The sequence below is a fragment of the Talpa europaea genome, assembly GCF_964194135.1.
Source record: "Talpa europaea genome assembly, chromosome: 12".
In the NCBI taxonomy this organism is placed as follows: Eukaryota; Metazoa; Chordata; class Mammalia; order Eulipotyphla; family Talpidae; genus Talpa; species Talpa europaea.
In genome coordinates this window covers 52,712,768-52,726,562 of record NC_140079.1, presented here as the reverse complement: position 1 = coordinate 52,726,562, position 13,795 = coordinate 52,712,768, and the positions used below count along the sequence as shown (strand labels likewise).

Here is a 13,795-nt window from a genome sequence, read left to right as displayed (position 1 = left end):
AGGCTGGCAGGCCTCCCAGACCCCAGCAAGTCCTCACTCTATCTCGGCTCTCCAGTGATCTCTGCTTCTGCTCCTTTGCTTCTCTCTCGGCTTCTCTTTCGGCTTCTTCTGGTGTCCCCATGACGCCGCCCTTAAAAGCCCAGGTGAATCCATCTACCTATGCCCACACCCTACTCCAGGTGCCCGCCATCAGGCATGCATTCAGGACCGCAGGGTTCGTCATCTATCCTGATGGCGGGAGGGCAGAAAAGCCTGACATTTTTCCTTACCCTACACTCTATCAAAGTAACTCTTTTATCACATTTCTTGTGTTTGTGGTGGGATTCCTGATAGAATACTAGCAGGGAGACGTGTCATATGCACAGTGCTAGTGTTAGTGGTAAGAAGTTTTTTTCATGCCAGGTGTATTAGTTGGTCATATCAGAATCGTGGGTATGAGGCTCGTACTGACAGGAACGAGATGGTTAGGATTAGTGCTTTGATTATGAAGTTGATTGAGTATAGTTCTGGTAAATATGGATTGTGAAATGATCCTAGAAATAAGATTGTGGTTAGGACATTTATTATGATGATGTTTGCGTATTCTGCTAGGAAAAATAAAGCAAATGGGCCTGCTGCATATTCCACGTTGAATCCTGACACTAATTCTGATTCCCCTTTGTAGGGTAGGTAAAAGGTAGAAAAAAATTGAGAGGTAGGTAGAAGAGAGAGAGAGAGAGAGTGAGTAGAGGTTAGGAATGGGCACAGTGTAGGTTTTCTGGGATCCCATGCAGAACAGGTAATGGAGAAGTCAGAGTCCTAGTGGGTTTTTGCAGGTCTTTTATTGGGGCTCACCAGGCATATGGCAGGCAGGTGTGCTGGGGGGCCGGGAGGCTGGCAGTCTTCCCAGCCCCCCAGCAAATCCTCACTCTCTCTGGGCTCTCTGGCCTTCTCTGCTTCTGCTTTGCTTCTCTCTCGGCTTCTCTCCGGCTTCTCTTTCGACTTCTGCTGCTGCTGCTGGCGTCTCCGTGACACCGCCCTTAAAAAGCACAGTCTTAGTGCAGGTGTACCCACTTCAGGTGCCCGCCATCAGGCATACATTCAGGATCACAGGGTTCCTTCATCTATCCTGATGGTGGGAGGGCAGAAAAGCCTGATTTTTTACCTTACCCTACAGAGAGAGAGAGAGAACGCAGGAGAGCCCAGATAGAGTGAAGACTTGCTGGGGGCTGGGAGGCCTGCCAGCCTCCCAGCCCCCCAGTACTCCTGGCTGCTGTGTACCTGGTAAACCCCAATAAAAGGCTGCAAAAGCCACTGAGGGCTCCAGGACTCTGACTCCTCCTTTACCCAGTCTGCTGGATTAGAAAACCTGCACTGTGCTCTTCCTGCCCCTACACCCTTCTGTTAGGTTGAATGGAGCCTGGTTTGTTTCTGCTAGAGTTGAAATAAACCACATTATGGCTTGTGGTCATGATGAGAATAGGAGTCAGGTGTATTCTTGGGTGATCATCAGGTTTGATAGTGAAAAGGATCCGCTTACTAGTAGAACTGATAATAGAATTATAACTAGTGTTACTTCGTTTGAAATGGTTTGTGCTACTGCTCGTAGGGCGCCGATTAATGCGTATTTTGAGTTGGAGGTTCAACCTGATCGTAGAATGGAGTACATGGCTAGGCTTGATACTGCTAATATAAACAGTATTGCTAAGTTCATGTGGTATGGTATTGGTAGTGGAATTCATATGGTTAGTGCTAACGTTAGGGCTAGGATTGGGGTGATAATAAACATGGAGATTGATGAGGTTAGTGGTCATAATGGTTCTTTAGTGAATAGTTTTACAGTGTCAGCGATTGGTTGTAGTAATCCGTATGGTCCTACAATATTAGGGCCTTTTCGTAGTTGTATGTATCCTAGCACTTTTCATTAGATTAGCGTAAGGAATGCTACAGCAAGTAGGATTGCTACAATTAGTGTTAGGAGATTAATTATGTACATATTGTTAGGGAGAGGAATTGAACCTCTGAATATAAAGTTTTAAGTTTTACACAATTACTGGGCTTTGCCACCCTAATGAAGCCCTTTTCTTGGGCAATTTGTTATAAATTACTAGATTAAGATGAAATCATCTATTAATTTTAAGGCTCTCATGTAGGGTTGGCCTTATTTCTCTTGTCCTTTCATACTGGGAGAAGTATGTAATAGATAGAAAGTGACCTGGATTACTCTGGTCTGAACTCAGATCACGCAGGACTTCAATCGTTGAAGAAACGGACCATTAATAGTGCTTGCACCATTGGGATGTCCTGATCCAACATCGAGGTCGTAAACCCTATGGTCCCTTAAATATGGACTCTTAAATATGATTGCGCTGTTATCCCTAGGGTAACTTATTCCGTTGATCAAAATTTATTGGATCAATTATGATTTTTTACAGGTTTTGACTTGTCGGTCTTAAATCTCTCAGAGGTTGTTTTATGTTCCAAGGTCACCCCAACCGAAATTGTTAACTCAGTTATAGTTGTGTTGTTGCCTATCGGATTATAATGTTGCTTTCTTGAGTTAATTAAAGCTCCATAGGGTCTTCTCATCTTATTTTATTATTCCTGCCTCTTCATGGGAAGATCAATTTCACTGATTGGAAGTAAGTGACAGTTAAACCCTCGCGTGGCCATTCATACAAGTTCTTAATTAAAGAACAAATGATTATGCTACCTGTGCATGGTCAGGATACCGCGGCCGTTTAACTTATGTCACTGGGCAGGCAGTGCTTCTGATACTATTAATGCCAGAGGTGATGTTTTTGGTAAACAGGCCAGGTTTGTGTTTGCCGAGTTCCTTTTACTTCTTTTAATCTTTCCTTTGGTTGTAGCAAACATGTGTTGGACTAACAATTTGTGTAATAAGTGTTTTATATTTAGGTTATTATTATTAGTTTGCTAACTATCAGTGGGGCATCCGATCTGATATAGGTTTGTGCAGGGAGAAATAATTCTTGTTACTCATATTAACAGTATTTTTTCTATTTTGATACAGATTGGTCCAGTTGAAGTTTGGTATTTAGTTATATTGTTGGTATTTAGTTATATTGTTGAGCTTGAACACTTTCTTAATTGATAGCTGCTTTTTGGCCAACTATGATGATTTTTTTATACTTACTCTCCATTGAAGGTTGTATCCTATGTCTAAAGGGTTGTACCTCTTTAGGCTAACATTTAATCTTACATTAAAAATTTTAAGATTTTTTTTGGTATAGATTAAAGTTGAACTTATATTCTTTTCTGGACAACCAGCTATCACCAGGCTCTATAAGCTTTTCACCTCTACCTGAGAGTCTTCTCACTATTTTGCCACATACAGGAGTTCACTCTGATATACTGCTCACAGGTAGTTTGTCTTGTTTTGGGGTACTTAACTTAAGTTCTCTTTGCTAAGGTTTTCTAGTTAACTCATTATGCAAAAGGTAAAAGGGGTAAGCTTTGCTATTCATTACTTTCAATTTTTCTTTCACTCGTTCCCTTGCGGTACTTTTTCTACAGCACCTTAAAAATACTTTGACAAAGGAGCAAAGACTATGCAATGGAGCAAAGAAAGTTTGTTCAATAAATGGTGCTGGGAAAACTGGGTTGCTACATGCAAAAGAATGAAGCTTGACCACTACCTCACACTATACACAAAAATCAACTCAAAATGGATTAAAGAACTAGACATAAGACCTGAAACCATAAAATACATAGAAGGAAATATAGGTGAAACACTACGTGATCTGCATATCAAAGACATCATTACAGACACATCACCCAAAGCAGTGATAGTGAAGGCAAAGATAAACAGCTGGGACTACATCAAATTAAAGAGCTTCTGCACAGCAAAAGAGACAATAACAAAAACAAAGAGAAACCCCACCAACTGGGAGAACATTTTTGCACACAACACTAATGATAAAGGACTGATCACAAAAATCTGCAAAGAGCTGATGAGACTCCACAACAACAAAGAAAATAATCCAGTCCAAAAATGGGCAGAAGAGCTAAAAAGAAACTTCTCTGAAGAGGAAATGCAAATGGCCAACAGGCATATGAAAAAATGTTCAACATCACTTGTCATCATGGAAATGCAAATCAAAACTACCATGAGATACCATCTTACACCAGTGAGAATGGCACATATTAAAAAAACTAGCAACAACAAATGTTGGCGAGGGTGTGGAGAAAAAGGAACTCTTCTGCACTGTTGGTGGGAGTGCAAACTGGTCCAACCACTATGGAGAGCTGTGTGGAGATTTCTGGACCTACTAAACATAGAGCTTCCATATGATCCAGCAATTCCACTCCTAGGTATTTACCCAAAGGACACAGAAACATCAATTCCAAAGAACACCTGCACCCCTATGTTTATAGCAGCACTGTTTACAATAGCTAAGCTTTGGAAACAACCCAAATGCCCAGAAATAGATGACTGGATCAAGAAGATGCGGTACATATACACCATGGAATATTACTCAGCATTCAAAAAAGATAAACACATGCAATTTGCAGCAACATGGATGGCACTGGAAGGGATCATGCTCAGCGAAATAAGCCAGAAAGAAAAAGAAAAATACCGGATGGTCTCACTCATAGCAGGAATCTAGAAAACTTAAATAAGGGACCAGGAAAATAAATAACTATAAGAAAATGAAAATCAAAATCAACAAAAAACTATGAACCAGAGACACTTTTTTGGGGGTGGGGGGCAGGAGGGGAGGGATTGGGGTCAGAATGGGGGGTTTGCAATTGTATGGGGAATATAAAACTAAAATTTATTATTTAAAAAAAATAAAAAAAATTAAAAATTAAAAAAAAATACTTCAGTCTCTTATATTTTAATTTTTATAAATGTTTTGTTTTATGTTTGTGTGTTGTATTGTAATTTATTAGTTGGGCTAGCTTTAGTTCAAAGTGGTCATTTTAATGAAATCTTCTGGGTGTAAGCCAGGTGCTTTTGTTTAAGCTACACTTTGGTTAATCCAAGCACACTTTCCAGTATGCTTACCTTGTTACAAATTGTCTCCTCCTGTACTTATTACCTGGGAATTATTTATAAATAGTTGGCATTGGTACTTGAGGAGGGTGATGGGTGGTGTGTGCGTGCTTCATGGCCTGATTCAATTAAGCGCTCTATTCTTAATTTACTACTAAATCCTCCTTTAACCTTTCATTTCATAAAGGTTTTCATTTATATGTGTTCTAGAAATAGAAAATGTAGCCCATTTCTTCCCAACTCATTAACTACACCTTGACCTAATATTTTATGTATATACTTATGCTTACTATGGTTCCTTTTAAGGGTTTGCTGAAGATGGCGGTATATAGGCTGAATTAACAAAGGTTGGTGAGGTTTATAGGGGTTTATCGATTACAGAACAGGGTCCTCTAGAGGAATATAAAGCATTGCCAAGTCCTTTGAGTTTTAAGCTCTTGCTAGTAGTTCTCTGGCGAACAATCTTGTTAACTGGATTGTCTTGGTTTAGGGCTAAGCATAGTGGGGTATCTAATACCAGTTTGGGTCTTAGCTATAGTGTAATCAGAATGTATTAAAGCCACTTTCATAGTTTGTTTTTACTTTAACTGTAGTTTTTTACATCTTAGTTAAGTCTTGGCTTTTATTTTGTTGCTATAGTCTTTAATACTCTTTACGCCATATGTGTATTAACTTGGGTTAATCGTATGACTGAAGTGGCTGGCACAAAATTTACCAGCCCTGTGTCAGTATAACTTAGTCAAACTTTTGTTCATGTTTAATTCTTATCACTGCTATATCCCGTGGGGGTGTGGCTAGGCAAGGTGTCATAAGCTACCTTAAATTAGGTGTACTTGATGCCAACTCCTTTGTGTCACGTATGACTTTAAGGGTATTCGCACTGGTGTGCAGAGACTTGCATGTGTAATTTCACTGACAGCTGTGGCCAAGCCTTTCATCACCAACCACAATGAGCTGGATATGAATTTGTACATGAGAATTGCCCTAGAGCTCTACCATGAGATGCTGGTGGTTGTGGCATCGACCAGGTTCATGAAATTGGATGCCAGTTGCAGAATGAAGGAATTGATTTGACTCACAATCCTGAGTTCACCACCTGTGAATTCTACATGGCCTATGCAGACTATCGCGATGTCATGGAAATCACAGAGAAGATGATCTCAGGTATGGTGAAGCACATTACAGGTTGTTACAAGGTCACCTACCACCCAGATGGCCCAGAAGGCCCAGCCATTGACTTTACCCTACCCTTCTGGAGAATCAGCATGGTAGAAGAGCTTGTGAAAGCCCTGGGTGTGAAACTGCCAGAAACACGCCTTTTTGAAACTGAAGAAACTCTGAAAAATTCTTGATAATATCTGTGTTGTGAAAGGTGTTGAATGCTCACCACCTCGCACCACAGCCAGACTCCTTGATAAGCTCATCGGGGAGTTCCTGGAAGTGAATTGCATCAATCCTACGTTTATCTGTGATCACCCTCAGATAATGAGCCCGTTGGCCAAATGGCACCATTCTAAAGAGGGTTTGACCAAGAGGTTTGAGCTGTTTGTCATGAAGAAGAAAATATGTGATGCCTACACTGAGCTGAATGACCCAGTGCAGCAATGCTAGCTTTTTGAAGAACAAGCCAAGGCCAAGGCTGCTGGCAATGATGAGGCCATGGTCATAGATGAAACTTTCTGCACTTCCCTGGAATACGGGCTGCCCCCCACAGCTGGCTGGGGCATGGGCATCAACTGCCTCACCATATTTCTCACAGACTCCACTGACATAAAGGAAGTACTTCTGTTACCTGCCATGAAACCAGAAGACAAGAAGGAGAACGTAGCAGCTCCCAGGTCATCTGAAAGTCCCAGCGCCGGCACGTCTGACTAGAAAAATCACAATGGCAAGTTGTAAAACTCAGGCACCTCTGCATTTCTGTGGATGCTCAAGGACTGCAAGGGATTCTTGTGAGTTGCTCTCCCTTTGCTGTGGTGGTTCACTTCCGTTCACCCACCAGAGAGGGAAGAGGAATAAAGGGTTCCTTTTCATGCTTTGTTCCCAAATAAACCAACTCATCCAAGAAACTTCTTATAAATGTGATGACCTTAGAGCGGATGATAAATTTCTGCCTCACAACGTCATTCAGGATCAGATCCAAGTATCTCTGACAATACTGTGTCTCCTTGTCTTTGAGGCCAAAGTGAAGATAAGGTAACATATGCAAGCAAGGAGACAGCAGCGTGATCTCATAGGGAGTGATGCTCAGCTCACCCTTCTTGATTTTCCCAGGAGTCCCTGAACTCCAATTATGTCTCCCTGCCGCAGTTTGTTATTGATACGAACAAATTCTTTCTCTGATTTATAATTCCTGGAATTGGCCATGACTTGCAACTTGACCTCCTCTCCTCGAAGGTCATAGAAGATGAGCTTTCCTCCAGAAGCTCTTTAGGCATGGATTCCACCTGCCACTTTTAAGGTGATGTCAGTCAGGTGATCTCCAGGTTGCAGGTGATTGTATTCCTGGAGGGACTGAGTAAGCAAGATATCTACATGGAATTTGTGTGGGTACGGGTCTTCCCCATTGACTTTCAGTTGGTGGATTTCTTGACTATGCATCTTGTAGTATTGATTTGGGTCCAGGCTCTCTTTCTCAGCAGCCACTCCATCGTCAGAGGTGTGGTTGGCGGCAGCGTTTGCAGCTTGACTTAGTTGCTTCTCACTGAGCTCCTTCTGCTTGGCTTCTTTCTCTGCTACTTTCTTCTCAGCTTTCAAGTGTCTCTTTAGCTCATTTTTGCTCAGTTTCGCCTCGCCGCCATCCACTTTCACCTTGGCCCAGTGCACGGCGGCTGTCTTCCTCTACGGCCAGACCTGAAAGGGATGCGTATTCCCTGAAAGGTAATACCAAAGTAGTACTTCTTGCCTGAATTAAAAGTTGGCTTCTGAAACTAACCCTATAAAATTTGCTACTGTTGAATACTATAAAGAGTTCCATTTCTAAAATCAAAGGTCATCATTTAACATGAGTTATGTTTTCTTCTCAGATTCCCACAGAGGCATTGGGCTGAAAAAGAATAATTTGAAAGACAAGCAGTAGAGGACTGCTTTCTCAAGGGATTTAGATAAATATGTTAAGATAAATAAGTTAAGCAAATATTTGTTCATGCTTTGGAAGTCAGAAAGCTAATGAGCCTAGTGAGTAGACAAACTTAGAATGACCTTCATAGTAATGTGACTACTAAAGTTTTTGAGATACATGTCCTATTGGACCGTTTGATTGCTTTATTTGATTTGAGTAATTATAATTTTTATGCAAGAGTTTGTTGCTTATTTATGATTGTAAAATTTCATTAGTAAATAACAGCCTCTGCTACTCTATGAAAATTTATAGTATGGGGGAAAGTGTAGAAAACCACGGTGTACAGAAACACACCTGATCAAAGCATAAAATCATAAATGACTGAAGTTCTGGAGTGCATTATTGTATGCTTGATGATCAGGAAAGCAAAGAATTAGTAGGTGAGGAATAGAAATTGAAGGAACTGTCTACTGAAATAACTGAACAAAGGGGAATAAATTTGACCAAGTTTTATAAAGCTGTTACATATTAATTTGGGATATGCTTATTTTATTCTTATAGCAAAGTCCAGGAAATGTATTAACACTTTGTAAAAGATGATACTTATATTTATTTTGATAAGATACTCATTTTAATAAACAAGGTTTCTTTTCTTTTTTATAGGATTTAGTAGACTAACATTTTCCCCCTTGTTAACTGCACCTTTAGAAAGCAGAGGCTGTGATCTGATACTGAATCTCTGTGATTTCTCACAGCTTAATGTGGTGTGAAAGTCCTTAACTTCTGCCCCTAGGAGAAGCAGGTTAGCTTGCTCCCAGTGTGCCAAGTCTCAACTTCTACAAGCTACAGAATCTGCCCTATTTCTCCTTGGCGCTGAGCCTATTAGAACTGGTCTAGCACTGCCAGGCATGGAGCTGATAAACCTGGGGCTGCTGGCAGCTATCTTGGAATTCTGAAAACCTACTCCCTACCTGTATATCTGAGGTTTCACTGAGTGCCTAGTCCACTGAAGATAGGCAAACACTGCCTATTAAAAAGAACACTGACTGCTGGGCAATGATGACTTTGACACATTTGAGGCTGCTGGTGGCTAGTTAGGCAGTACCAAAAGGCACCCCTCCCCCACAAAGACTCCTGGGGTTCTCCTTGGTTCCTAGATCACTGTAGACCTGTGAACAACACATTCCTCCCTCCCCATAAGGACACTAGCGGCTGGGAGGGCATGGAGTTGATACACGTGGGGCTGTCGCTAGCTTGGCTATTGAAAAGGAAATGTTTCCTCCCCCACCCAGACACTCAGGGCTTCCCTGGGCTCCTGCAGCCAGGCAAGCTGAGGTGGCAAAAGAATTTGCTCCAGTCAATGGATGGAAAGGAAAAATCCATAATACAACAGGAAAATCTATAATACAACAAATTAACCAAACTACCAGAAGAAGACTTCAGAGCAATCATCTTAATTTTGCCTACTAATATTAGGAGAACAATGGATGAACAAAATAAGAAATAAAACAAGTACAAAGAAAATATGAAAGATTTCATATAGAAGTCAAAAATAGAAAGATTCCAGGGCCTCCCTGGTGGTGCAAGGGGTTAAGATGCAGCCTATGAAGCTATCTGCAGCAACTGCAGCATGAGTTCGATCCCCGGCCAGGGAGCAACCCACATGGTGCAGCAGACCTCTCCTTTCTCGCCAGCTGCTCTCCTCAGCAGTGTATTTCAGTCAGTCTGCCTGTTCTGCTCCCCACTCTGTCTCTGGTGAGTCTTCTCACCCCCGCCACACCTCTGGCCTGTACCCCAGTTCTTGTATACATAAATAAATAAATCTCCAAAAAAAGAGTGAAAGATTCCAGTAGTTGAAATTAAAAATGTAACAGAGGGACCACTATTAGACTCAGGGATGTCAAGGATTGAATAGGGTACTGGAAATATACAAAAAGAGAACAAAACTAAGAAAATGGAGGCAACATAAGAGACTTATAGAGCATCAAGAAGAAAATATTCAATCACAAGAGTCCCAGAGGAGAGAGAAAGAAGGGAGCAGAAATCCTATTTTTTTTAAAGATTTATTTATTTATTTATACCAGCACTGGGCACAGTCAGAAGTGCAGGAGGGTGAGAGAATTCACCAGAGCCAGAGCGGGGAGCAGAGCAGGCAGAAGGACCGAAGTACACTGCTGAGGGGAGCAGCGGGTGGCAGGAGAGGTCTGTGCGCCATGTGGGACCCTCCTCCTGTGGCCGGGGAGCAGCCAGGGATTGAACTGGTGCTGCAGAGGCTGCGGGCAGCTTCGCAACCCAGCGCTCACCTGCTGCACCACCGGGGAGGCCCCAGAAATCCTATTTTAAGAAATAATAGACGAGAGCTTCGCCCAACTTGAGAAGGAAACAGACGCTCAGGAAGCTCAAGGAATCCCAAACAAAATAAACCCAAACAGATGTACATTAATAACACTATAATTAAAATGAAAAATAAATAGAGAATTACAAAGCAGCTAAAGAAAAGCAAAGAGTCACATATAAGGGAACTCCAATAAGACTATGACCATCAGCAGATTTCTCAGCAGAATTCTCAGCAGAAATATTATAGATCAGAGAGAATGACAGATTTTCAACATGCTGAAAGGAAAAGATCTACAAACAAGAATCCTCCACCCAGATAAGTTAACACTCAGAATCGCAGGATTGATAAAGGGCTTTACAGGCAAACAATTATTGAAGGAATTCATTTTCTCCAAACTTGTCTTATAAGAAATGAAAAAGGGATGCTAAAAAGTGAAAAATACAAACTGTTGTCAGGGTGGGGGGACAACAGAATAAAAATTAGGACAGGTGTAAGGTGTTCTAGATTAATTTGCTTCTGATTTAAGATAGGTTGTAATTATAGAACCCTAGAATCCTCAGAACAATACCTAGAAGAAACAATATAAAAGAAGATAAAAATGGAATACTCACACTGCCAAAAGGTAATTTTCATAATACAAAGGAAGAGAACAGAAGGAAAGAACATAGAACTGAAAAAGCACCCAGAAAAAAACATTGCAATAAATACTTATATATCAATAATTTCCCTAAATGTCAATATTTTGCACTCATCAATCAAAAGGCACAGAATGACTGGTTGGATTATAAATCAAAATATGATCTTTTGTTGCCTTAGAAGACCCATCTGACTTCCAAAGATAAACATAGGTTCAAAGTAAAAGGTTGAAAAGGAATCTTACAAGCAAATGGTAACTTTAAAAGGCAAGTACAGAAATACTTGTATCTGATAAAATAAACTTTCAGCTAAAAATGTTAGCAAGAGAGAGGAATGGGCATTATATAAAGAGGAAGGGATAACTATATCAGGAAGACATAATACTCATCAAAGTATATGTGCCAAATGAAAGTGCATCAAAATGTATAAAGCAAGTATTAATAAACCTAAAAACAAATATCAACAGTAACACAATAGTAGTGGGGACTCAATACTCCACTTATATCAATGGACAGATGAACTAGACAGAAAATCAATAAGGAAATATCAACCATAAATGCTGAGTTAGACCAGATGGACTCAATAGACAGTTGCAGGGCATTCCACCCCCAAAACACTAAGTACACATTCTTCTCAAGTGCATCTATAATATTCTTATGGATTGATCACATATTGGGTCACAAAACATGAATCAATAAATCTCATAAATCATATTAAGTATCTTTCCTGATGGTGTCAAACTAGAAAACAACAATAAAAGAAAGCCAGAAAATCCTCATATTCATGGTGACTCAGCAATATGCTACTGAATAACATTTGGGTTAATGAGGAAGTCAAAAGAGAAATGAAAAAAATACATGGGGGTCCAATGGACTTTGGTGGAGGATTATTGGAGCTTTGGTGATGGACCTAGTTTGATAATATATTGATACATTTGTAGAGGTATGACTCTATCCCCTTAAAACGTATGCAATGCTGTAAATCAATGTTACCTCAATAAACATAATTTATTATTATTTTTATTTTTAAAAAAATATTTATTTATGCATGCAAGAACTGGGGTACAGGCCAGAGGTGCATTGGGTAAGAGGATTCACCAGAGACAGAGAGGGCAACAGAACAGGGTCATCTCCCTGGCTGGGGATTGAACTCATGCTGCAGAGGCCATGGGCGGCTTCACAGCACTGTGCTTAACCCCTTGCACCACGAGGGAGACCCAATAAACATAATTTTAAAATAAAAATAAAAAAGGAGAATATATAAAATGAAAAAATTTAAAAATAAAGTTTCCAGTTCTGGGCCTATGAATCTGACTCTGTACTTGGCATCTATGTTTAAATGTCTCAATGGTACCTCAAACTCAATGTAACCAACATGTAAAAGCTACAACCTTTGTTTCATACCTAGTCCTCTCCTCGTGGGTCTTTCTTGGTGAATGGAATATATTACATTTGGTAGTCATCTTTGCCATTATATTTCTTGATACCTCCATTATCATGTCCACTGACAAAACCTTTAAAAATATCCTTTAAATTGATGCACATTTCTCTTTCTCTCCATTGTCACCACGTCTAATTCAAATAATAAAATCTCTTAGACTAATGTCTTGACTTTGTTTTCCTGTACATTTCTGCTCCCTATAAATCTTATCGTGTTATGTCTTCTTAAAACACTTCAAGGGTAACATATTTTCTCTTAAGATAAGGAAGAGGCCCTTTAATATGCCCTACAAATCTCTCAATGAACTAATGCCATATCAGCTCCAGCCTCCACTTTGAGTTCCTTATAGTCTTTATTATTCAAGCTTCCTGACTCCTTTCTAATTGTGAAAATACCATGATCCTTACACCATTCCATGTACAATTCCCTCTGCCTGGAATACCTCTCACATTATTTCACATTACTTATCCTTTTCCTTCAAAATATCCAAATGATTCTTGCTCAGGAAATCCTGATCTGACTTGACTAGTTGGATCATGTCTCTTCATTTTTCATTCCATTTATCACTATATTTAATCTGTACACTTACATGAACATTGTCCAATACCCATAATATAACCTTCATGAAAGCAGGGACATTGACTGTTTTTGCTGATTGTTTTCTTGAGCACTTAACCCAGTGATTAGTATTGGGTTCACAAATATATTGTGGAGTGAATGAATATATGAGTGAATGAATGGATGGGTGGATGAATGGATGATTAAAAAGATTGCTGACTTCGGATGTTAACTTAAGTCATTAAACTAATCTACTGTAGACTTATATGAGTTCCTAGAAAGAAAGGTACTCTGAGAAAATGGTAGTTGCTACAAAGATATAGAGAGGTACAGGATGTGAAAAATTCAGAGAATAGTTGTGGTGACTTTTGTTATTCATAATTTAGTCTTCTTTGCTAAGAGCATCCTCTTACTGGGAAATTTATCTTTGTTCCACTGTGTGTGGATTTATGGGAATGCATGTCTAGGTGACTGACCATCTCTTATCGACTCTGGGAGTGTAGTCTACCAATACAATAAATTTTTCTTTGCTTGATTTAACTAAAATCTATTTCTGTCCCTTGCAACCAAGAACTCTGTTGCTGACCAGAAGGAGCATTGTACCACATGCTTTGAGAAACTGGAAAAGAATGTGAGGACATTCAACAATTCATATCTTGTTAAAGATATCAAAATGAACATAACATGATTTTTACTTTTGACAAAGTTGTTGAAGGGAGACAAGCTCCTACAGATACCTGCATCCTAGAGATTACAGAGCTCC

The 13,795-nt window shown here is 40.0% G+C and overlaps 1 pseudogene across 1 annotated transcript; it reads left to right on the top strand.

The window, feature by feature from the left end:
- The first annotated feature begins 1,436 nt into the window (after nucleotides 1-1,436).
- LOC311181602 (lysine--tRNA ligase-like) lies at nucleotides 1,437-6,874 on the top strand (annotated as a pseudogene). The gene is made up of 2 exons: nucleotides 1,437-1,781; nucleotides 5,870-6,874. The product of its transcript is annotated as a lysine--tRNA ligase-like (transcript).
- Nucleotides 6,875-13,795: the final 6,921 nt, after the last annotated feature.